This window comes from Phocoena sinus, chromosome 1, assembly GCF_008692025.1.
Source record: "Phocoena sinus isolate mPhoSin1 chromosome 1, mPhoSin1.pri, whole genome shotgun sequence".
Classification (NCBI taxonomy): domain Eukaryota; kingdom Metazoa; phylum Chordata; class Mammalia; order Artiodactyla; family Phocoenidae; genus Phocoena; species Phocoena sinus.
In genome coordinates this window covers 109085899-109110494 of record NC_045763.1, presented here as the reverse complement: position 1 = coordinate 109110494, position 24596 = coordinate 109085899, and the positions used below count along the sequence as shown (strand labels likewise).

Here is a 24596-nt window from a genome sequence, read left to right as displayed (position 1 = left end):
AAAATTCGTAAAAGAAGGTTAGTACCATTTCAGAATATCCTCAGCTGGAAACAACTGTAGTGTTCAATAGTAGAAAACTATGTAGGGTTATATTCTTACAAGGAATACATTCAGAGACAAAGAACTACATGAAAAATATGGTTAAATTTTATAGATATAATATCGAGTCGAAGTCAGACCCATGCCCCTCCCCCCCTCAAACCCCTGTGTTTTCTTGTGATTCTATTTATGTGAAAGTAACAGGCAGAGAGGTTGGGAGGGGTATGTGTGTGATTACTCCGAGCTCTTGCACGGGAAGAATCATAAGGAAGCCTTTTGTGACCTGGTAATTTTCCATACCTTAGTCTGGGTACTGCTTCGTTATTCAGGTTATTCAGGTTGGTGTACACTGGTAATGGTTTTGGAACTGTTACTCTTTGTACTTTATGCATATTATGCCTCAGTTTTTAAAAGTTTAATGCCACTTGGTTATTGTTAAAGTGATGTTGATACTTTTTCTTCTGCTTTGTCCTGGGTTAGGAGGAAAAGTAAGTTCAAAGTAGTTACTGGGATATTTTTGCTGTCCTCAGATTTTTGGCTTCCCTTCAGTATCGGATGTCTGAGTACTTACTTATATGTTGCTCACAACCATGACCCTAAGCTGACATTCCACTGTTCATACTGCGGCAAAGAGAGAAGCAAGTGTTCACGAACAAATCTTGCTCTGTTAAGAATCAATATGTCAAGGAAGGGGGAGGGTATATGAAATTGAGAAATTCTGATGAGGAAAGTAGTTCAATTAGGCTTAAGTAACTCACAGGTGCCAAAGGGAGGACACTGGCAGGTCGTACACAGAGAAAAGCCGAAGCCGCCACATTCATTTCACCATTAAACTCTGAAGAATTTTTGGAGCATCCACACATAACCAAAAGCGTTTACCTGATTAATTAGTCATCTTCACCAAATTTACCTATCCGGACTAGCTGTTTGATTGCTTTCAGCTTATTTGTTTACCAAGGGTTCTTGGCCTTTCTTAATGAATAGAAATTGATAACAGGCCAGACAAGGAATTCAGGGAAGGCTTTACTGCGATCCCTGACGCAGGAAAACAAATAACAGGTTCCCTTGCTTGGAGGTGGGGGCCGGGGGCAGCGGCCAGCTGGTTCCTTATATGGGGCCAGGATAGGGGTGGGTTCCGGGGTTGGGCTGGGCAGTGGCTTAGGTTTGCCCATCCATTTGGTGGTGTTGTGTGCAGGGGGCATGTGCAGTTCCCTATTTTTGCTACCAGCTCTTCAGAGATGGCAGTTAGGTTTTTGGTCTTTTTGTATCTTGTTGTTCATAATTCTTCCCAACGGAGCATGCACGCAGTTATTTTTAGTCTCATATTGTTTCTTTGTATTTTGTTGAAGGAGGAGACGTTTTGATCTCGAGGAGATAGCAGCCAGTGGTGGCTTGAATTGAGATCTTTGTTTTCTGCTCAGGAGTTGAACGTGGCTGGCCTGGGTGAAAAGCAGGAATCCTAGCCACCAATCCACAAGGGGTTAGGGCTAGAAGCAAAGTTGCCCTGGTTCTTGCCCATATTGAAAAATGAATTTTTCAAGGAGGCAAAAACTGTAAAAACAGGTTCAAAGTTTATTTTTAGAGCCACAGCACAAGTGGGAGGGCACACAGAGAAACAGTTTAAGACGGAAGCAAGGCAGAGATACACACCCGAGATAAAGGGTGTGGCCATCCTCCCAAATGAGGAAGAGCGCACCAGAGAGGTGATTCAATTCACTTATATAGGGCATTTCTTCTGGGTCTTTGTTTACCTTTAGCCAATTATCTCGATTCTTTTTCACACCTAACCTGTCCTAGCGCCCTTCCCGACATGCGTGTGCATCTTTTTGCCAAGATAGATTCTGGCCCAGAGGCCTATGGGGAGGTTGACATCACCTATTATGGAGTGGCTCCCTCCCTCCCTTTTGACCCCAGAGGAACCTTTCTGAGCATGTATAATTTGGGAGGTCTCCTTGACCTCAAGAATAAGAAATATGTGGTCTCTTGATATTCTATCCAAGTAGGACTCAGCTCCACCTTGCTGCTGCTATTAGCTTTACCTTGGAGCATCTGTCCACAGGGGACGGATTCCAACTGCTCAGCCTGGGGCCCATCTATCTTCTGCCCCAGTTTGTCCAGGTGCAAACACTGCAGGAAAGGGTCCCAGGTGCCAGCCTGTCTCAGTAAGACAGAGGGTAGTAGATAGATGTTAAGATCTGTTCGAAGATATTATCAAAACAACACCTGAAAATGGAAATAAAATGAATGAAATTTCCGATGAATGAAATTGAACTTTCAAGATGGAATAGAGTTCACCGCCAGTCATAATGGTTAATGCGTTTTACTAGACGTACACACAATAGTACATCACAAAGACAACTGGATTTGAAAGGAACCGGTTTCCCCTGGACTCCTAAATGTTCTCTATTCTGCGCATTGAAAGCCGTTACAGTTCAAAAAGGTGCTCAGGCTTCAGCAGGCCGCCAGACAGATGCTCGGCAGGACAGAGGATATGCACCCAGTCACCAGCGCACGGCCCCAACGGGTGGGGGCGGGTGGGGGCGGGTGGGAGGAAAAGAGCGAGCGGTCGACGTCACTTCCCCCAGAGGGCGCCCGCCCTCTGGTAGGCTTGGCTGGACGGCGTGGGAGGAGGGAGGCGCGGAGTAGGGCGGGGCGTGGGCTGGATGGGAGCGGTAATTCCCGTTGGCTTGACGGATGGGGCGTGTCGTATGTAGATATCTCAGCGCAGCGTCTGCTGGTTCGTGATCTGGTGGTGAAAGACGACATAATCTCCCGTAGTGTGGAAGTGAATCGAGGGCTGTTGGTTGCAAGTGCATGGATCAGCTAGCTGTCTGGAAGGGGCAGGAAGGCTCGGGGCTGCGGGGAGGAAAGTGACCGTGTGTGTACAGTATAAGGCGTCTGAGGGTGTGTCAGGGCCGAGGAAGCATAGTTCATACTTACCTGGCAGAGAAAATATTATGACCTCGAAGGTGGTTTTCTCAGGTTGAGGCTTATCTGTTGTACTTCGAATTTGTTGACGCCTCCCATTTCCCCAAATGTGAGAAACTCGACTGCAAAATTTGTGATAGTGGGGGATTGCGTTCGCGCCTTCCCCTGGTTACTTCGACATATTAAAAACAGCGTCAATTTTAGTTTTGTTGGCAGTAGTTTGAGCTGTGATTGTGGTGTTTTTTACCAGTCAGTGTCAGTGACTGTTACCTGAGGTTTAACTGTGTGTTTTAAGGTACAGCAACTGAAGTACGGTGGGTGGGGTATTATTGATTTTCCATAAGTACGTTTTCGTTTTATTTCGGAGGGGGTGTTATTTGTTTTTAGGTGATTGAATGAGCCAAGTCAGTGACGGTCAGTGAAAGGGGAAATAGCTGTAGATCGTTATAATACTACTAACACCCGTAAGTGGTAAGATTCAGTTTTTGCAGTTTTTTTTGCAGTTCTCTGCTGTGTTTCTGGAAGGTAGTAGAGAGGGCCGATGTCTGATAATGCAACGTATCGGGGCGTGGAAAATGAAGAAGCGTTTTTGTTCTGGTATGTATGCTGAGTTCTTTTTTTTTCAGTTTCACTGTGCTTCCTTGTTACACCTTAAAATTTAGGAAATTTCAGTTGTTTTACGTTTGTGTCTGGAAATTTTTGTTTTTTACCACACAGACTTGCGTGAGATCAGAGGCAAGGAAAGTTTTGCAGGATCGTGAGCAGATGCTTCAGGAAACTCAATGAAGAAATGAAGTTATCAAGAAAAGAAAAATTGGAATTCTCGTCGGTCTGTTACTACTTCTAGTGTCCAAAGTCTAAAAATAGGAGTGTTCTGTTACTGCTGTTGGCCGAGAAGAGTGTTTTGTTACTGCTGTTTGCCAGAAGCTGAACACCTTGCTGGGTCAACGATCCAGAGCAGTAGGAAGAAATGTGAGAGGAGCTCTAGGTTGTTGCAAGCCTGCCTGTTATCAGCTGATAAATTGCATGTGCAAGTAGTAAAAAGCGCTGGTGACTTCTCTAACCTTTTCAGGGTCCAAATGAATGTGGTAGCCACTTCCATTTCCGTTTTCAAAGTCTCGGCTGATGTCCTATGGTTGAAGTTAACCCAGAACTATGCGGAAAAGGGAGTTCTGGGAGATTTTTTTCTAGCCTAGTAATATTGACACGAATCTTACACAAAAAACATCTTCTGCACTTGACATCCATATACAGGGAGATATCTATATTTATATATCTTTTCCTTTTCCTCCTTTGGTAGCCATTCTTAACTTTCAAACAAAGCCAATAACAAAATTATGCTTATCTCAAACAGTGAAAACATGCCAATCTTTCCACAGAAGAGGGTAAAGTTTGAATGTTTTTTGTTCTTCCAGCAGAGTCACATTCTTTTTACCTTAGGTATGCTGTAATAAATACTGCGATTAAAAGTTAACTCCTAGCAACAGATTTTGTTAGCTGGTAGTGAGATGAAAAAGGAAAAGAGAAAAATATTGGTTGATACATATAAAACTATTAGTAATATAAAAAGGAAATATTTATACCTGTTATGGACCTCCTTTCTGCAACTGTCAGTGATATCTATAACTGTCTTCTTAGCTACTATCAACAAATAAAATTCAGCCAGATAAATGTGAACATCTTGTTGTCTTTATTCAACGATTTAGGGACTGCTGTCATTATCAGGGGCGGAGTTGTTCTCTGCTGTTGACTGTTTGGGCACCACTAGTGATTGTAGCTAGATTAGCCATGATGAGTGGAACCCACGTTGCTGAACCACACATAAAATGCAACCCTGCTTTAAAGTCTGCTAAATCCAACATCTGAGACATCTTGGAGTTGGTTTCTTTTACCTGCTTTGTTTTCCTTTTTAAGAATATGTATTGAACGGGTCACGTTTTTCTGTTTCTTTGCATGTTTAGTATTTTTTATAGTTTACTGGACACTTTGAATGATGCAATGTAGAGACTCTGGATTCTGATATCTTCCTCCAAAGAGTATCAACATGTGTTCTACTACGCACTTTGATTACTGGCCAGTGACCTTGAACATGTGTAGGACTGGATTAATGGTTTCTCAGTAGATCTGAAGAAAGTCCAGGGTGTTTCCCAAAGCCCTCTTTGGTGTGACTCAACGTCCAAACCCTGCTCATCTTGTCAGGTCTTGGTTTTATCCTGTTTTAGGGAGGATCAAGAGTAGGCTTCACACTAGGTTGTGGTCTTTACTCCTAGAGCAGCCTTTCTGGAGTATCAACTGGATGCTCAGGGTGGTAAAGAGTCGTTAACAAAGCCTGAATTCCAATGTTGCCAGCAGAGACTTCTAAGATCTCTGTTCTGTTTTCCATCCTGTAGCATCTGTTGTCCGGTAAGCCTTGGTAGTAGCTCTCCACACATGAGCAGCCCAGCACTCAGCAAATGACTGGCAGGAGACCCAGTATGGATTTCTGAAAACTAGCCTGTAAACTGTCTTCTCCTTTCTGGTTCTCTGCAGATTCCAGTTGCTTCAGCTGTCCTCTGATATCTACCTTAGCTCGGTGTGAACGCCATGCTCTGCTGGGATTCCAGCTTGCTATATACCACAATCAGGTCATTTCCACAACCCTCTCTCAGGCAATCATAGTCTTGCACTGCCTCTGTCCAGTGTCTATAACAGGTGCTTCACATATTTTGTCCATTTTTATAGTTGTTTACGGCAAGAAGACTAAACTGGTGGCATTACTATACTATAGCTGTAGGTGGAAGTCCTGGATTCTTTTCAGTGCCTTAAAATTAAGTTTTAATCGCACGCATTACTGATGTCTAAATAATTTGAACACTGTTTTCCACATTTAAAATGACCTGGTCCAAGGATTTTGTTTTTACTTTATTAACAAGCACAACTAAACCAATCTAGGCTTGCTGGATTCACTTTCAGCATGGTGACCCCCCAGCACCACAAGGACATCTGGGCTGAGGATCCTGTTCTTTGGCTATATTCCAATGCTTTGACTATATGCCACTCCAAAGTATGCCAATTTGGCATAAGAATTATTTTGAGCTAAAAGCATTTGGAAAACAGCAAGTACAATCATTCTTGTCACCAGAGACAGGAAGTCAAGGCCGAGAGAAATCCACACAAACAGACTTTGTTTAAATAACTCGTATCTTCCTTTAGTCTTCCAATGTGTTTTACTTTTCCATAATCACTTCTCTTTGTTCAACCTAGTATATAAATACTTAGGCCTAGCCACTTCTTTGGGTTTTCATTTTCCTATTGGAGCTCCCATGTACATGTGAAAATCTGGATGTTTTCCTCCTCTTAATCTGTCTTATGTCAATCTAATTCTCAGGTCTAGCTGGAGACCCTAAGAGGGTTGAGGTGAAGTTTGCCTCCCCTACAGGCTGTCCTAGGACCACAAAAGAAAGGATTAGTAAAAGACTATCTGTAAGGGACCAGTACTGGTCCCGGTAGAGGGGACTTGGTGTAGGCTTCGTAGACCTAATAGGAAATGCTAGAATTCCCAGAATCATGGGTGGAAGGGTGAGAGGCTACCTTAAAAGACAATGGTTGCCTGGGGAAGCCCAGAGAGACCAGCTGTCATATAACCAGAGACCAGTGAATACATTTCTCCTTTGAATCCATCTCTTTCCTCCCCTTTCCTCTTCCTCCTCCCAGTTCTGCCGTTCTTCCCTCTGAGTCTTCCTTCCCACTTCTACCCTGCCTGTGTTTAGGCTGCACCCGGGGCCTGGGTCTTCGTCCCACCAATGTCTCTCTCCATATGTTTGGGTTTTTAATCTTTCTTCTACCAAGAACTCATTTGGTGATCTGCTGAAACCTGCACACCCTTCTCAGAATAATGAATTTTTTTATTAAAAAAGATATTTATCGAACATCTCCTATTTATATCCACTATTCTAGGTCCTGGGGTGAGAATGATGAATTTTAATATGTTGAATCAAATACAGTTTTCTTTGTGAGGCTTCCCCAGTCTGATAGAATGAGCAGGAAGGCTGAGCTTACACAATCAACCTCCCGTGCCTCGACCCAAGATGACCCTAAAGTTGAGGTGGTGAAAAATAAGAGATCTTGGGTTCTGCCGGTCTCAGAGGAATTAGAACTACTGGACATCACTGTTCTATACTAACCAAACTGAGACAAAGTAGTGGTTCCTGGGACGGAGTTCCAAGGAGAAGGACCACGTGCCCTCTCGTGGCCACTGCGGGGAGCAGTACAGCCCTGCAACTGCGGATACTAATCCAAAGAAAACCAAATAAAACGCACTGGAAGCTGGGCTATGCTCAAGCCTTTGAAATTAGAAGTCGTGCACGCTACAAACTGAGCTAGCAGGAAGACGAAAAGCCGTGAGCTTCTCTTCTCCCTACCAGCTTGGTATCAGTTGCCCAAATGGAAAATGTCTGCGCCAAGACTGAAGGCAACCACGGCGAGTTGCTGATGAGGAAATAGGTTTGTAGAGAGTTTAACGGATTTCCTCCAGCCCAGGGCTCATCGGCAGTAGGTCACGGACCAGGCCTACGATCGTCCTACTTCCGACTTCAAGGAGGAACCGGGGTAGTGGGTAGAAACTGCTGCGCAGAGGTGGGGTCGGGTTAAGGGAGCGACTCCGCCCTCCTCTGGGACTTTTACAACGGCCTCTCCCTGTGCTCATTTCCGCTCAGATGGAACCCCAGACTTCAATGGAAAGGACGTCCAGGATAAAAGGGTCTTTTCCAATTCATCCCAAGAGGTCCCACCGAGGTTTACCGGATCCACCTCCTTAGTCCTGTTACTGGAATTTTCTAACTTTCCACGACAATCGTGAATGCTTTTCTCCAAGGTCTTCAGTCACAAGGGAGAATTCAGGCAGCGCCAAGTGCCCTTTCGGTGCTTCAGCCCTGCACATCCTCCACCTCTTCTGTGGGGCTGTTGGGGAAATAAGAAATCGAGACTCAAAGGAGCACTCATGTTGACCAACTGAGTATTAGCTAAGTTTATTATTGAGAAAAAAAAACTGAGTGCATGCTTGCAGGTAGCCCGCACATGACTACAAAGCTATTGTGGACTTCCAGCTCTATTTATGTGGGATTAAAGCTACAGTTGTCATCATCCTACCTTTAGTAAACAGTCAGCATTACTCAGTCTGCTCCAGGAATGAGATTAAGCTTACTCAGACGTTCTGTTCTTCAGAATTTTTATCAGTATCTCTCTACGGTTGCTTCTGACAGTGCCTCTACCCGACAGTACAAGTGGTTGGATAACATTCTTCAGCATTCCTCCGCAAGGCACAGGGCGCAGGGGAAGGGGGAGAGGAGGCGCGCAGCCGACTCCCGGCCTCGGAGGGCTGGGGCGGAGTCGGAGTCCTGTCTCACCCTCCAGCGGTGAGCAGGGGATTGTGCGCCCCCTACGGCGCGGGGCCGGGGGCGCCTCGCCACCTGCTCCGAGGTCTGGACTCCGGTGACATCTCACGGCGTTGCGGTCTTTAACCAAGCGTTTCAAAGAGGAACCTCAGTCATTCGGATTCGAGAGCATCCAACAGTACACAATCATGGTCAGCGCGGTGGCTGACAAAGAGGAGGCAGGGGGAGGGTAATCAAAGTTATTTAACGAAAATAGGCATTTTCCGTTTACTTTTCGCCTTTTCCTTCAGTGGCCAGAGCACTAGCTCGCTCTCTCCCCGTCCGTCACTGGGTTGCCTCCACTCCCACTCGCTTTCTTCTCCTCTTCTTCAGCTTTCCCTATTCAACCCCTCAGGACGGACGACCCCAGACCGAGGCTGAGTCGTAGTCCAGGGTGGGGAACTCCGCTCGGTCCCGGGGCGCACGTGTCCAAAGTCAAGACTTTTGCCTTGTTCTCAGTCAGCTGCGGGAATAAAAGCGCCTCCGGCTTTGAGAAACCTTTCCAGCCTTCCGTTTCCGGAGTTACTCGTAGGCCTAAAAGCTTAAAGCACACACTGTAATTCTTGGTTGCCTAAAACCCTGCGGCAGAATGCATCCTTCACCGGGCATTTATTGAGTGCCTACTGGGTGCGAGGCCCTGTCCTGGAGGGCGGGCTGCATCGCGAGCAGTTCTGAGGTCTTGCCGGTTGGAGTCCACATCTAGAGAGAGGCGCAGAACGTGGGCAGCGCAGTGGGGGCACAGCTGGTTCGTGTCCTTCGCACGCGCGCCCACAGGGTCAAGTGGGGACTCACGGCGAGCGAAGCTAAGAATGGTAACGTGGACTTCAGCCCGGGAGGCTGCGGTCGTCACCTGGAGCCGGGCGGCTGTTGAGGCGGGGAGCAGGTGGGAAGGCCATCGATCTGGCGTTCGGCGGTCAGAGTCCCCTAGCTGACTCCCAAACGTTCTATCGATGTCCAAACGTGCCCGATGACACCAACTCTTGGCTTCAATGTCTCCCGCGTGCACCCTCGGCTTCCGGAATATGAGAATCTAAGGATGTCCCCAGCCAGAGGTTGAAAAGCAATTTCTTGAATCAGGAAACGAGTTATGGGGAATACACCCTCACGTCTCTGTAGCGCAATCGGTTAGCGCGTTCGGCTGTTAACCGAAAGGTTGGTGGTTCAAACCCACCCAGAGACGTCACCTTTTGCTTCCTCGAAGTCCTTGCTAGCTACTTGCAACTTTAGGTTATCTATTCGCCACCTCTCACAGTCCTGGAGGCTGTAAAGTCCAAGATCAAGGTGCTGACAGAATTCAGTTCTTGTTGAGGGCCTCCTCCCCAGCTTGCAGAAGACCTTGTCACAACATCCTCACATGGCAGAGAAAGGAAACTCTGGTGTCTCTTCTGTTTTTATAAGTACTAATCCCAGCATGGGGGCTTCATCTTCATGAACTCATTTAAACCTAATTACCTCCCAAAGGCTCCACCTCCTAATACCATTACATTGGGGAGTTAGGGCTTCAACATAGGAATTTGGGACGGACAACATTCAGTGCAGAATAGGTGGTAACACAGAGAGACATTCCTCAAGTGTCTAAACTGCCTTTATGGTGACCAGATTGCACAGACTTAACAGTCACATGAAGGTGGGAGAGAACTTGTCCAGTAGTTCTTTTCTTTCTTCCTGGAGGCACTGTGTGTGTGTGTGAATAGAAAAATCAAGGGATTATAGAAAGGTACATACATAGAGAAAATTCTCACCTCCACTACTCAAGCTCCCAGTTCCCAAAGGCCAAATAATACCAACCTGGTGGTTTTTAATAAACAATTTTATTTTTAATAAAATAAAACAATTTTATTTTCAATAAAGTCAACAGGCATGACTTTATTATTTTTATAACAAAGTAGTCACCTACTTTATAAGTATATATTAAAAACCTCAGACAAACCCAGCTGTAACTCAGACTTGACTATAGGATGCTGAAGCCACGAGGCAGGCCATTAACCACACTCACAGCCTTTCCTCTGGGAGCTTGGGCAAGCAACAATCTCTGTGAACTTCTTAAAGCATCATGATCCAGAGGTTCCGAAGGATTTTCTTTTGCTTCTTTCTTCCATTGTCTGCTTGTCTGATCTGAGCTAGAAATTCACAGATATTAATCCAACAAACAAAAACGAAAAGAAAGAAACTAAAACCCCTGCATTTTGAAATTTCATTCACATTACCAGCATTTTTGTGGAAAAGAGACTCTAGCTATGGTATGAAAAACATATACCAGTTATAGAACTTTGCTTTAATGAAGTTGGAAAGCTCTGACAAGAAAATAAGGTTCTGACAAACAATGATTGGAAGAAAATTTAACCTAGGGTTTATAATGAAATAAATGAAAGAATTCAGGAAATACAAAACCTTTTTTGAAAAACCTATTTGACACTAAAACTCACCTCATAATGAGATGCTTTCACAATTAAAATCTCAGGAATAGAACTATGCAACACAAAGCATGAACCCTAATGGAAACTATGCACTTTAGCTAATAATAATGAATCAATATTGGTTCATCAATTGTAACAAATGTACCACACCAATGCAAGATGTTAATAACAGGGGAAGCAGTGTGGGCGGAGGAGAGGGAGTATATGGGATTTTTTTTTTTAATCACAAGAATGAAAATTGCTGAGTATTTTGCATTTGTCCCTCCAGATACATTCTCATCATTTTCCATCCTATTATATGCCCCAGAAAGTTAATCTTTTTGAACTGTGCAAAAGGGCTCCTCTACCCACTGACTTCTTGCTGGCTACAGCCAATGGGATTCACTAACTGGGAATGGGAGTGTAGGAGGAATATGAGGTCAGGGTAATTATTTCCTGCAGGTTGGCAGTAGTTGTGTTCTCCACCACCCCCCAAGACCACAGTTATTGTTTAGTGGCACTCTACTACAGTTACAGCCTTACCTACAACTATCACTTTCCCAGGTTCCAGGAACAGCTCTCTCCCCTTGCCCAATCAGGTCTAGTAATTGCTCTCCACTCTTGCTAGGCCTGGGATGTCACACCATCTGTTTAGTGGCTACATCCCCCTCTTAGAGCCCAGGGTTCCTGAGTTGGGAGGTCCCAGGAAACCCTCTCAGTCCTCAGCAGGTCTGGGTTTCAGAGAGCCTCAGGGAATGTGCCACAAAGTTATCTGGGAGCTCATTGCATCTCTGTTCAGCTCATAAGCAGAAGAATAATTACACCTTTCTTCCTTCAAAAAATACCCCAAAATTTTTTCAAAAAATTTTTAGTCTTGTAGGGAAAATCCTTTCTAAGCATGACAAAACTCAAAATCCCTAAGGAAAAAGTTTAATACATTTAGCTACATAAAAAGTTTAAGAATTCGTTTAGCAAAAAATCAAGCAAGCACTCAACATCTGGCAAAGCCAAGGCCTGAGTGATTCAGCTTGTAAAGCTATAACAAGTCACTTTTAGATTCAGAAAGTTTATTACTTACATAGACAGCAAAAGGAAGAGTAGTTGAAGGTATAGACTTCCTGGGCCTTCAACCCACACATCCAAAGGGATGACACTGAAACAAAAGGGGTCAGTGACTACAATGCAAGTTGTGGGATACCTGTTATTGAGAAGCCAATTCTAGACTGCAGCTAAGTAGTTTTACAGTCTGCAGCTGTCCCCAGGGAAGGGACGAGGAGGTGAGCAGAATGCCTCATATGTGATTAGAACCTGAAGGGCAATGAGAAACTGTCCCAGGGTAGACAGGGAGGGGAATGGAAGCTGTCTCCTGGCACTCTCCACAACCCTCCCATCCTCTCTTGCTTTGGGACAATCACAAGGTGCTCTGCCTTGTGGTAAGATTCAGAATAGTTTTAGTTCAAGCCTTGGCTGGTGTGGCCTGTGCAAATACATACAAGGTCACCTGGGTGCCACAGCTGAGCCATTCCCCTACAAAATTCAAAAGACAACAGTTTGGTAAAATACTTGAAAAACTACAACATAGAAAAAGCTTTTTTTATTTAGTATTTATTTTTATCAAGCTTATATATGCACATAGTTTAGAGAGTCAAACTCATAAACTCGGTAATGAAAACCAACAGGTCCCTGAAACTCTCCCCCATTTCCTACTCCCTAGAAGTAACTTCTTTAAATTCTTTTAATTAGTGATTTGTTATTCACCTCTGTCTCTGTAGACAAATATTGTTAATTCTCGGGCTTCCCTGGTGGCGCAGTGGTTGAGAGTCCGCCTGCCGATGAAGGGGACACGGGTTCATGCCCCGTTCCGCGAAGATCCCACTTGCCGCTGAGCGGCTGGGCCTGTGAGCCATGGCCCCTGAGCCTGCACGTCCGGAGCCTGTGGTCCACAACAGGAGAGGCCACAACAGTGAGAGGCCCGCCTTCCAGAAAAAAAAAAAAAAAAAAAAAAAATATATATATATATATATATATATATATATATATATATATATACAGTTAATTCTTGATTTTCTAGTTTTAGGCACTTTATCTCTCTTTTCCGTACTCCCCCTACACTTACCACTTCACACACACACACACACACACACACACACACACACACACACACACATTTCCCACTCCTCCATCTGCCCAATTGTGATGGCTAATTTTATGTGTCAAACTGGCTAGGCCATGGTACCCAGATATTTGGTCAAACATCAGTCTAGATGTTTCTGGGAAGGTATTTTTTAGATGAGATTAACATTTAAATCAGTAGACTCCGAGTAAAGCAGATTACTCTCCATAATGTGAGTGGGCCTCATCTAATCCATTGAAGGCCTTAAGAGAAAAAGACTGAGGTCCCCAGAGGAAGGGGGAGTTCTGCCTCCAGACTCTGCTTTCGGATTAGAGTTACAATATCTGTTCTTCCCTGGCTATCCAGCCTGTTGACCTACCCTGAAGATTTTAGATTTACCAACCTCCACAATAACATGAGTCCATTCCTTAAACTAAATCTCTATATACATACGTGTGTATCTTCTATTGGTTCTGTTTTTCTGGGGAAGGAACCCTAATACATCAATATACTTATATCTTAATTTTGATGAGATCAATGATTATTATTTTTAATATATAAACTATTAACAGAGAAGCCACATAATTTAACATGATCACTTTTTGAATATAATCTTCCCTTGGCAGTAACAATTATGTTACTTTTCCATTTGCTTAGTTTTCCACGTATTTATTACTGAATTATAACCAATTTCTGTAAATCTCCCCTCAAGAGCTTCCTCATTCTTTTTTACAGCTAGCTGAACTATATTTCATTGTATGGTTGTACTGTCATTTATTTAGTCACCCCCAAAACTGATGGACATTTAGAGAGTTTACAATCTTTTGCATAATAAAAAGTGCTCCGTGAATAACTTTGTATACACTTAATTTCACATAAGTATAGGAATATTGTAGGATAAACTTCTAAATGTGGATTACTGAAGTTAAAAAAAAGTTTAAATTTTTGATAGATATTGTTCAAAACACCCTGTAGAACTTAAACCAATTTACCCTCTCTTTAACAATATTTATTAACTCTCCAACACATTGAACTTTAAAAAATTTACCATATTATAGTTGAAAATATTATCTCAACTTAGTTTTAAATTGCACTACTTTCATTAATAGTAATGTTGAATGTTAAGTATCTTTTCATATGGGCAATAGCCTTTTATATTTTCTATTCTTTATATGTTTGCTACTTTTTATTGGGTTATTGGCTTACTTCTTATTGGCTTATAGTTCTGTAAATATTAGGGAAATTAGCCTTTTGTACATGATGTATGTTCTAAGAATGTAGATGTCTAGCATGGTATGGTAAATTTGGTGCCTCCACAGGAAGGGAAGAGAACCAGAAGAGAAGTTTATTATACTCACAGGTCCCAGAGGGGGTCACCGCGGGCATGCGCAGGGCCACACAGGAGTCCAACTGGCAGTGTGTTCAATTGAACAGGTGGGGAGCAGTGAGAGCCAGGACCTGTGGGCCAAAGCCTTCACTGGGGTCCTGAGTGGGGTCTAAGGAAAGCAAACCAAGTTGGGGAAAGAGAGGAAGGAAAGAGGAGGAGGAAGGGGGGCGGGGCCGGGAGAAGAGGATGGAGGAGGGGAAAGTTAGAGTCCAGGGGTTGGGTTGCTTATCAGGGTGTTTCAGCTGTTTTTGAGTGTGCATTCACAATTAGGGCTGTGAGAAGGATGTTGATATGCCAAAGCATTAACTCAAAATGGAGGATTTTAAACACAATGTGAGTTGCAAATACTTCCCCAAATTGTCATTTGTCTTTGGACTTTGCTTATGCAGATTCCATTTGGTGTATATAGTCAAACTCATCAATATTTTCTCTCAGGACTTCTGAGTTTGTGTCATAGTTAGAACAGGCTTTCCCACACATACACACACCCCAAGATAATAAAATAATTGTTTCATGGGTCTACAAGAACTTTTATGTTCCTTTTCATTATTATTTAAATCTTTGATCAATTTGGAATTTACCCTTATGTAAAGGGTATGATATTCATTGACCATTATTTTTTCCCATTATTTTGTCACAGCCCTTCTGTTGACAGCTACCTAGTTATTAAAAAATTGGTCATTAGAATTATTGATTTGAGTCCCTCTTTCTAATGTATTACATTTCTTCATGTATTTTGGTCCATTTCTGGACTCTGTGCTGTCCCATTAATTGTTGTTTACCCATACACGATATTTTACTGCTTTAATCATTATAATTTATGGTATTTTAATATTTCATAAGGTTAACCCTTCCTTATTGTTCTTTAAAAAAAAGAATTTCCTGAGTATTACTGCTTATTTTTCCATTTAAACTTTAGAATTATATTGACCAGTTTGAATAAAAAAGAAAAATATTTTTGATATTTTAATGAAAACTATGTTAAATTCAGACACCAAGTTAAAGAGAGGTGTTATCTTTATGACGTTGAGTCTCCTACCCAAGAACATGGTACATCTTGGTTGATAGGAAAGGAAGTTGCCCTAATGCAGTGGTTCCTGAACTCGAGCATTTATCCAAATCACCTGGAGAGCTTAAGTCTCAGATTGTTGGGTCCACCTCCAGAGTTTCTGAATCTGTAGGTCTGAGGTAGGACTTGAGAATTTGCGTTTCTCAAAAGTTTCCAGATGATGCTGGTGATGTTTGTCCCGGCACAACACCTTGAGAATAATCGGCTAGTGTTTTGATGATTTTGGAGGTGGTTGGCGGGATATACAAAGGAGATTAAAGCACATTTACAAACTTAAAAAAAAAAAGTAGGACTGGTAAATGATCCTTAGGGAGATATGGGAAAGACCTGTATGAGGAGTTAAAAGCGAGTGTCCGCGTTGTGGTGGAGAAGCCTGATGACTGGGGACAAACTCTCCTTCCACTCACTTTGAAAACCCACTTTACTCACACCACTCATCCCAACACTGAATGAGAGATTTAGCAGAAACAAATATCAGACAACTTCAGGCCTTCGGGGTAGAACAGAGTTCTCCGGTCGATCAATAGCTAACTCGAAACGCTTGGGCGCAGCGCTCCAGAGAGTCCGCTTACATCCATCTGATGAGACCGCTGCAATCTCTCCACTTGCCAGCTCCGGGCCGTCGTCCTTGCTCCTCCCTCCCCTTCCTATCGTACTTCCCCCTTTCTTTGCTCTTCCGCGTCCCTCCTCCTCAGCTCCATTTCCAGCGCCCTCTCCTCTTTTTCGTTTCGAGATCTTCCTAAACTAGTTGTATTTTACAGCCCTTTGAGGCTGATGAACGTTTCAAAACCTAAAAAGCAAAGGCACGCTCCTTAGCACCTAATGGAGAACATTTTAACTACTTAAGAAGGCCCTTCAACACTTCATCCAAAATTTCCCGCAGACGAGAAGAGAACGAAAGTGTTTCCTTTTGGTCATGTCCTAAGATGTCTTCTCAGTGGAGCAGAGTCGAGGCAGGACGAAGGGGGAGGCCCGCGGGGAGGAGGAGGAGCCTCCTCGGAGGAGCCTGGGTTCGGGCAGCTGTAGATCTGTGACCCCTGGTCTCAACCTGAGATGCTGGAATCGGTAGCCCGGATTCCTCTTCTTTGCTAGATTTGGGGCGAGTAGAGGCGATTTCTGGAACAATTTACCGAAGTTTAAAACAACAGTGACCACAATGGCTATTTAGAAGCTGCTGGTTCAGTTGGTAGCTAACGAGAAGATTCAATAAAACAGAGGTAGGCGGGGAAAAACAAGTACCGCCCAACGTGGGGCTCGAACCCACGACCCTGAGATTAAGAGTCTCATGCTCTACCGACTGAGCTAGCCGGGCGCTGCTTTATAAGTCTTCTTACAGGAATATAATTTCTGTCGAGGGACAGCTTGCACGGTCAAAGATACACACAGCTTAGTTTGAAAGAGTTCTCTGGCTCCAGGATTTTAAACGCAGCACTAGCTTTTGTCACCGAGAAACTCCAGGCTTCTAGAGTGATGGGACTGCACGGGGCTAGAAGAGCTTGCAGAGGGCGCGGGAATCACTAGTCCTGAAACCTCGACGTTTCTTCAAATTCCTTTTAGACAGGTTTTGAGACCTTTTGGACAGCAAATTCTTTTGGAGAACCCGGTTTCTAGGACCCGGAATCCAGAAGAGGAGGCGAAAAAGCGCGAGGGAATGGGGATGAGAGGCGCAAACTACCGCGAGAAGTAGGAGGGGCGCGGGGACTTGTGCTCCCGGGACCTTGGTGCTGCAGCCTCGTTCTTCCTTCTTCTCGGTCCGAAACCCTTTCCCCCCCCGAAACCGTGACCACCAGGGGATGGGGTGGGGGTGAGGCTGAAGGACGCGTCCGTCGGAAATTAGGTCCAATTGACTATTCATTTGGGGGCACGATTTTGTTTTTAAATACTAAAATTTTGTGGAACCTGAAGGTCCCACTGAGATTTAAAGTCGGATGGGATTTAGAACCTCAGGCGTGGGCGCTCGCGGGAGATTTCACTCCACTCTCCAAAACGTTCATTTCTCCAGCCTCTGGAAGAGGCGCTGAGTTCCGGAGTCACCAGCGAAGGGCTCTATCCTCTGCTCAGGTGAAGGAAGGCCTTGCTTGCTGCTCCGAGGCGCTCCACACCGCCCTGAAGCAGCTTTGCCAGGGCTGGTTAGATTCGCTTAGGTGGGAGAGCCGCGGAGTGAGCTGAGTGGAGACGGTTATTTATCTAATTCGTAGAGTGCACTTCTGCGATACAGCCTTGAGCAAAGACGGATTACAAGCTTTTTTTAACCTTTAAAGGGTTCCAAAAAGGGAGGCCACCAAGGTGAGCTACAATCGCATGCCGTGGCTCGGATTCGAACCGAGGTTGCTGCGGCCACAACGCAGAGTACTAACCACTATACGATCACGGCGCGCCACCTCCAAGGCGGCGCACTGCGGTTGGATTTAATGTCTTTACAAACAGGATTGTCTAAGTGGTGCTGCAGCTTTCTTTGCTTAGTTCGCGTGATTCGCCTAGGTTAGAATCCCAAACGTTTCCACCCATAACCTCGAAGCCCTGACACCCGAATCTGGGTCTCAGAATCCCGCCGTGCCCGCGCCATCATCACCCCCTCCGCTGGACGGCGGCGCACCCAGTCCCGACGAGGTCTGAGAGCGTCGCCTGCAGCTCGGGGACCGCGTCCCCAGTCGCCCTCCTCAAGCCACTTCTCTTTTTCCCCTCCAAAATAATCAAGCCGCCCCCACTAGGCAACCCGAGGATTTTCCTATTTACATCTCCACCTTGTACCCTGGAGTTGAGGTTTCTGTCGCCCGAATGTTGGAACCGCCAGAGAAGCGAAGCTGGTGAGCTGCTAAACGGCGTGAGGTCCCCCATTATTATTTTTCTTGCTTCCCTCACTGCTCCTTGGCGCGCTCTCTCAGGAACTTCGGAGTCTTGGGCTGACTTCCTTATTCTGACTCTTCAGTAAATCTAAGTCGCCTCCGAGTATTCAGAAAAACATATCCGATCAGCCTCCATTTCTGACATTCCCTAAAGACCCCCAAAAGGAGAACTATCGTAAACTGGTGCGAAGCAAGAGGCCAAACGCAGCAGATGGGCTTGCCTTGGTAGCTGCATGAAGTCTGGAGGTTCGCTCACGGTAGAGTCTCCCAGAAGGTTCAGAGTTTGAGGACGGATGGGTGGTCAAAGGCTTTTTTTTATCCCCCTGTTTGCTCTACTCGAGCTTCCGGAGAAAAGAAGATATCAGCCGTGCGTTGGCCGGGAATCGAACCCGGGTCAACTGCTTGGAAGGCAGCTATGCTCACCACTATACCACCAACGCACGTGAGGAAAGCTTCCGTTTGTATCCTTATGAGTAGTTCGTCATGGTTTGCTCCGACCAAAGTCTCATATTTAGGGATTCGTGCTAAGAGAACTATTCAACACAAAGCCAAAGGACGAAGAGGAAAAAAAGATCTCTAGAATTTTACCTATGATTATATTGATAATGTTGTGGTAGTTTTTCTAGTCGTTTCAGAGGTTTAGGGAAGGAAAATCATCAATTCTAGTTTATTGTCTTTTGAAGGGAGCCTCTGAAATCAAGTGGACGAGTTAAGGCCTTAATGCGAGTGTTATCTCTGTACACATATCGTTACGCATTTGAGAGTACTTCCTCAGCACGAATGCATAAAGGTAAAGTTGCCATTGAAAAGATAACCCACATTTTAAAGCTTTGAATACATATTGCCAAATTGCTGTGTGGAGCGATATCACCAATTTTCACTTTTCAATGAGTATTACCAAATTACCTCAGGCAACTAGATATCATCACTCTTTTTATCTTTACGAAAGTGCAACATAAAAATTTGGAGTCTCATTTTAACTTGCATTTATTGTATTACTATTGAGGTTGATCATTTTTCATAAACTTACTAATTATTTGTATTAGTTTGGGACTTACTAAATCATACGCTTTGTCGATTTTTGCTATTGGGTAATTTATATTATATGTATATTACTTACATATTAGTTTGGCATTTGTCTTTTAATATTATTTATAGGATTTTCAGATGGGCAGTTTTCTGTTTTTATGTAGTCTAACCTATCAGTTTTATCCTTTATGATTTCTGTGTTTGCTTTTACCTTGAAAAAGTCTTCTCCAGCCCAATAAGATAATTATCCACCGATTTTAAAAAATTGTTTCAATTCTTACATTTAATTATTTAACCCATCTAATATATGATATGAAGTAGTAATTCCACTTCTATGAATTTATCCTAAAGCAATCCCTAAGGATATACAAAGATGTATTCACACAGATGTTCATCAGTGTTATTTGTAAAACCAAAATTTTAGGGGGGAAAAACCTAAAAGTCCAGAAATACGATTGATGAAATCCATTTTGATGAAAACCCACTTTTTTTTTTTTATATTGTACATTGCTGGTGGGAGTATAAATTGGCAGGACCTCTAAGGAGGGCATATTGGCACTACCCATCCACAAATGCACATGTCTTTTGAACCAACATTTTAATTCTTGGACATTTATTCTAAACACGTACAAAATAACATATGTAGAAGATTATTTTTATGGCCGCAAAGGATTAGAATAACCGAAGTGTCATCAATAGGAAGCTGGTTTGATTAATTATGGAATATCAATATAATGGAATACTATGTGCCATAGAAAAGAATGAGGAAGCTCTTCATGTGTAATCTGCAACTATTTCTAAAATTAAGTGAAAAAGGCAAAGTTCAGAAAAGTGTGTATAGATTGCTATCATTTGTGCGAGGGAGGGGAACGTACTTAAATATATACGTATGTATGCATGTACTTGTATTTACAATCTATTTATATTTTATATTTACAACATACTTATATTACAATATAGTTATGAAACTTACTACTGGCTGCCTTATTAGAAGAAAACTAGATGGCCGAGGTGAAAAGTAGGTTTATCAGTTATGCCTTTTTGGATATTTGAATCCTAAACCATGTAAATATATTACCTTTACAAAAATTAAATAATTAAATTGAAAGAAAATATGTTGCTGAAGTGTATTTATTTCTACTGGAAAGTGTTAGAAATATATAAACTTTAAAAATAGCTGGTAAAAACGTAAAATAGGTAGCTAGTGGGAAGCAGCCGCATGGCACAAGGAGATCAGCTCGGTGCTTTGTGACCACCTAGAGGGGTGGGATAGGGAGGGTGGGAGGGAGGGAGACGCAAGAGGGAAGAGATATGGGGACATATGTATATGTATAACTGATTCACTTTGTTATAAAGCAGAAACTAACACACCATTGTAAGGCAATTATACTCTAATAAAGATGTTTTTTTAAAAAGCTGATAATTAAATAGTATGTACAGCATTATTCCATTTTCTGTTTCAAAAACTGGATAATAGCTACCGGTGGTTGGTAGAATGGTAAACGATTTTTTCTTTATGTTTTCCTGCATTTCCTGTATTTCAGCTAAGGTCACCCATGTGGCAACTGAGTAGAAGAAACAAAATTAATCATTAAAAGTGTTCTATAGGAACTGTCCTTAAAAGTATTTTGTAGGAAGAAAAACGAACACAAAGTATTGTGTACGTAGAAAAAAATGCTCTTTCCCTGACCGGGAATCGAACCCGGGCCGCGGCGGTGAGAGCGCCGAATCCTAACCACTAGACCACCAGGGAACGTTGAGAGGTTACGCGACAGAGAATGTATGAGGCTAATCCAACGTGTGTCGCCACCCTTTTTGTGACACATTGTTTCAACCACCTAGATTTTGAGATTCTTGACTACTGGGCCTTCCCCACGTCAAAGCTACCTTTTCCTTGTATTTCTTTTTTGGAGTAGAAAACCCTTGAGAGAACTCCTCTGCATGGCTCCCAGAGCTGAGGGAGGATCGTGTACACACGATCGCAGTTCCCAAGACCAGAGACAAATGTCTGGAGAAAAGATAGAAGGACAAATAGGAAACTCTCAGCTTCCTGTAGTTGCAGTGATTTCCTGAATTGGGATCAGCAGAAAAGTAGAGGTCTCCAACTGGGCTTTGCCAAATTGACTAGGAACTTTTCCTTAAGGAATATAAAGGTTGTCGTGTAAGTAACTCTAGGAGATCCTGGTCCTATAGCAGCTTTTTTTTTTTTCCATCTCGTGTAAATTTAAGCCAAACTCTGTTGGCCAAAACAAATATTACAGACAAGTGAAAGTGACTCAGCCTACGGGTGCTTGGTGGTCAGCAGGATCTGAGCACAACTCGCTGGTGGGAAACTAAAAGAAAGAGTTTTGGAGCTTCAAAATTTTCAAATATGAAGAAGGAAGAGAGGGAGTGAGGAGAAAGAAAAGAAAACTGGGGTGCATACCTAGACTAAAGGAACCTTGAAAGCCATACCCATCAATGTCTGCAAATTAGCTTTATATGAGACAGAAAAGAAAGCAAATATGGCAAAATGTTAACAATGAATCTAGGTGAAGGGTAATTGAATGTTCAATATTTTATTCTTTTAACTTCTCTGTAGGTTTGAAATTTTTCAAAATAAAAATTTGAGAAAACCAAAAATGAAACAAACAAAAGCCTCCCCTCAGACCTTTTTTGGTCAGATGACTGCAGTGTGATTAATTCTTTGCACATGAGTTCAAATATAAATTTTAAAAAGCCACCCCCATGCACTAACATCAGAAAACACCTTTGACAATAAGTGAAAACGAGAATTAAAAAATTGAATCATATATGTGGACATATCAGCAGGGCCTGATAGAAAAAATGAGTGATAGGATATGGGGTGTTTCTGGGGGTTTTGTTGCGCTTTCAAAGTATCAATGTTGTTTAAAGAAAGTATTAATTCTCCAGTCATCCAATCTCCACCTTCCTAGGGAGAAGAGTAACTAAATGCTAGACATTTATTTTCACAAAACCCAAGTAATCCTGGTGTCATATGTCACCAAGGAGCCTAACAAAGCCCATTCCTTTTACTCCAGCTCTATTCCCACTGGGCAGCTACCTGTACTCAAAGGCTGATAAAGAGTATCTAACCCTCAGAACAAAATCTTGGGATTGTATCCAGGGTGGGTGCAAGGTAATAGATTTTATTTCCCTATGTCACAAAGGAAATCAGCCTTCTTATGTTTTGGTGAACAGTCCATTTTCATCAGCTATTCTGCCACCTGCCGGTAATTTTCAGTAACATGAGAAACTAGGAAGTATCAATAGTATTAACAACAACAAAACCTGCTCTCTCTAGCCAAAGGACCAGGGAAGAGGTAGCCTAGCAAAATAGAAAACTTTTAGTTAATAACTGCTCTACTCCAGCCAAATGTCACAGAAAGAATTGTGGCTCACCTCTACCCATACCTAGTAAAGTCTAGGTATATGGGGTACCTAGACTTCCTCTCAGCAGGCCAGTAAAGAAGCGGTCTCCTCTTCACTGCTGGATTGGTATCAGAGGAAACATGGTAGAGAATCGTACTTTCACCAACACCTGGTGATAACAAGGTTACTCCTATTTCCCAGTATCAGTGGAGGCCATATAGGGAGGTGGAACTCCTACCCCTGCCCATCAGTAATGAGGAGCCCCTCTTCTCAGGTGTTAATGGAGACTAAGTGGGGAACCTGGATTCCTACACCTACCTGGCTGTAACAAGGTACCTTACCCCCACTTCCTCTACTTGATTAGTATCAGAAGAAGCCAACTGAAACAGAAGGTTTAAATATGATCCAGAGTCCCAAATGTCCAGGCTTTAATAAAAAAGCACTCATCATATCAAGAATGAGAAAGATCTTGAACTGAATGAAAACAGACAATACCTAGATGATCAACGCGGTAGAATTATCTGACAAAGATTTTAAAACAGTCATCATAAAAATGTTTCAACAAGCAACTATGAAGATACTTGAAACAAACAAAAAAATAGAAAGTCCCAGCAAAGAAAAGTTTCAGCAAAGAAATAGAAGAACTGAATGGAAATTTTATAACTAAAAAATACAATAACAACAAAACCCCTCAATGGATGGGCTCAACAGCAGAGTGGAGGGGACAGAGGAAAGAATCAGCGACTTGAAAGATAAAACAATGGAAATTACTCAATCTGAACAACAGAGAAAATAGAATGAAAAAAAAAAAAAAGAACAGAGTCACACAGACTTGTCAGATTATAACAAAAGACCTAACATTTGTGTCATCAGATTCCCAGAAGGAGAAGAGAAAAAGAACAGGACTGAAAAACGTACTAAAAGAAATAATGAGTAAAACTCCCCAAATTTAGCAGATGATAAACCTACAGATTCAAGAAGCTGAGCAAACCCCAAAGAAGATAAACCCAAACAAATTCATGCCAAGACACATCATAGTCAAATTGCAGAAAACTAAAAACAAAGAAAAAAATCTTGAAATCCGTGAAAAATGACACCTTACATACCATGGATAAACAATTTGAATGACAGCACATTTCTCATCAGAGACCATGGAGGCCAGAGAAGTGGCACAAATTTTTCAAGCACTGAAAGAAGACTGTCAACCCAGATTCCTATATCCAGCAAAAATATCCTTTAAGAATGAAGGGGCTACCACTCAACAACAAAAAAGACAAACAACTCAATTAAAAAGTGAGCAAGAGATTTGAATAGAATTTCTCCCAAGAAGATATCTAAATGGTCAGCAAGCACATGGAAAGATGCTCAATGCCATTAGTCATTAGGGAAATGCAAATCAATACCACAGTAAGATACCACTTCACACTTTCCAGAATGGCTGTAATTTTTAAAAATGGAAAATAACAAGTGTGGTGAGGATGAGGTGAAATTGAAACTCTAATACACTGGTGGCAGGAATGTAAAATGTTGCAGCTGCTGTGGAACACAGTTTGGAGGCTCCTCAATATGTTAAACATAGAATACAGTCCAGTAATTTCACTCTAGGTAGATCCCAAAGAACTAAAAGCAGGTACTCATACAAATACTTGTACGTGCATACTCATAGCAGCATGATGTTCATAATAGCCCAAAGTTAGAAACAACCCAAATGCCCATGGATGAATGAATGGATAAACAAACTGTTGTATATACATACAATGGCATATTATTTGGACATAACAAAGAAGTACTGACATGCTACAAGTTGGATGAACCTCGAAAACATTATGCTAAATGAAATAAGCCAGACACAAAAGGTAACATATCGTATGATTCCGTTTATATGAAATGTACAGAATGGCCAATCCACAGAGACAGAAAGCAGATCAGTCATTGCCGGAGGTTGGGGACTGACTTCACAGTGGGAACAGGGCTTCCTTTTGGGGTGAGGAAAAACATTCCAGAAC

At 42.8% G+C, this 24596-nt stretch overlaps 2 long non-coding RNA genes and 6 other non-coding genes across 8 annotated transcripts; 3 read left to right on the top strand and 5 right to left on the bottom strand.

Moving 5' to 3' along the window:
- Positions 1–2618: 2618 nt before the first annotated feature.
- LOC116742864 lies at positions 2619–4759 on the top strand. Its single transcript, XR_004346613.1, has 3 exons — positions 2619–3262; positions 3471–3564; positions 3685–4759. It is a non-coding gene; the product is annotated as an uncharacterized LOC116742864 (long non-coding RNA).
- Positions 2972–3135, top strand: LOC116745503. Its single transcript, XR_004347443.1, has one exon. It is a non-coding gene; the product is annotated as a U1 spliceosomal RNA (small nuclear RNA).
- Positions 4760–9484: 4725 nt separating the features above from the next.
- On the top strand, positions 9485–9558 carry TRNAN-GUU. The gene has a single exon. It is a non-coding gene; the product is annotated as a tRNA-Asn (tRNA).
- Positions 9559–10318: 760 nt separating this feature from the next.
- On the bottom strand, positions 10319–12669 carry LOC116743781. Its single transcript, XR_004346878.1, has 3 exons — positions 12533–12669; positions 11853–11927; positions 10319–10498 (listed from the first exon to the last, which is right to left on the bottom strand). It is a non-coding gene; the product is annotated as an uncharacterized LOC116743781 (long non-coding RNA).
- Positions 12670–16582: 3913 nt separating this feature from the next.
- TRNAK-CUU lies at positions 16583–16655 on the bottom strand. The gene has a single exon. It is a non-coding gene; the product is annotated as a tRNA-Lys (tRNA).
- Positions 16656–17645: 990 nt separating this feature from the next.
- Positions 17646–17717, bottom strand: TRNAH-GUG. Its single transcript has one exon. It is a non-coding gene; the product is annotated as a tRNA-His (tRNA).
- An 840-nt stretch (positions 17718–18557) lies between these two features.
- On the bottom strand, positions 18558–18629 carry TRNAG-UCC. Its single transcript has one exon. It is a non-coding gene; the product is annotated as a tRNA-Gly (tRNA).
- A 2270-nt stretch (positions 18630–20899) lies between these two features.
- TRNAE-CUC lies at positions 20900–20971 on the bottom strand. Its single transcript has one exon. It is a non-coding gene; the product is annotated as a tRNA-Glu (tRNA).
- Positions 20972–24596: the final 3625 nt, after the last annotated feature.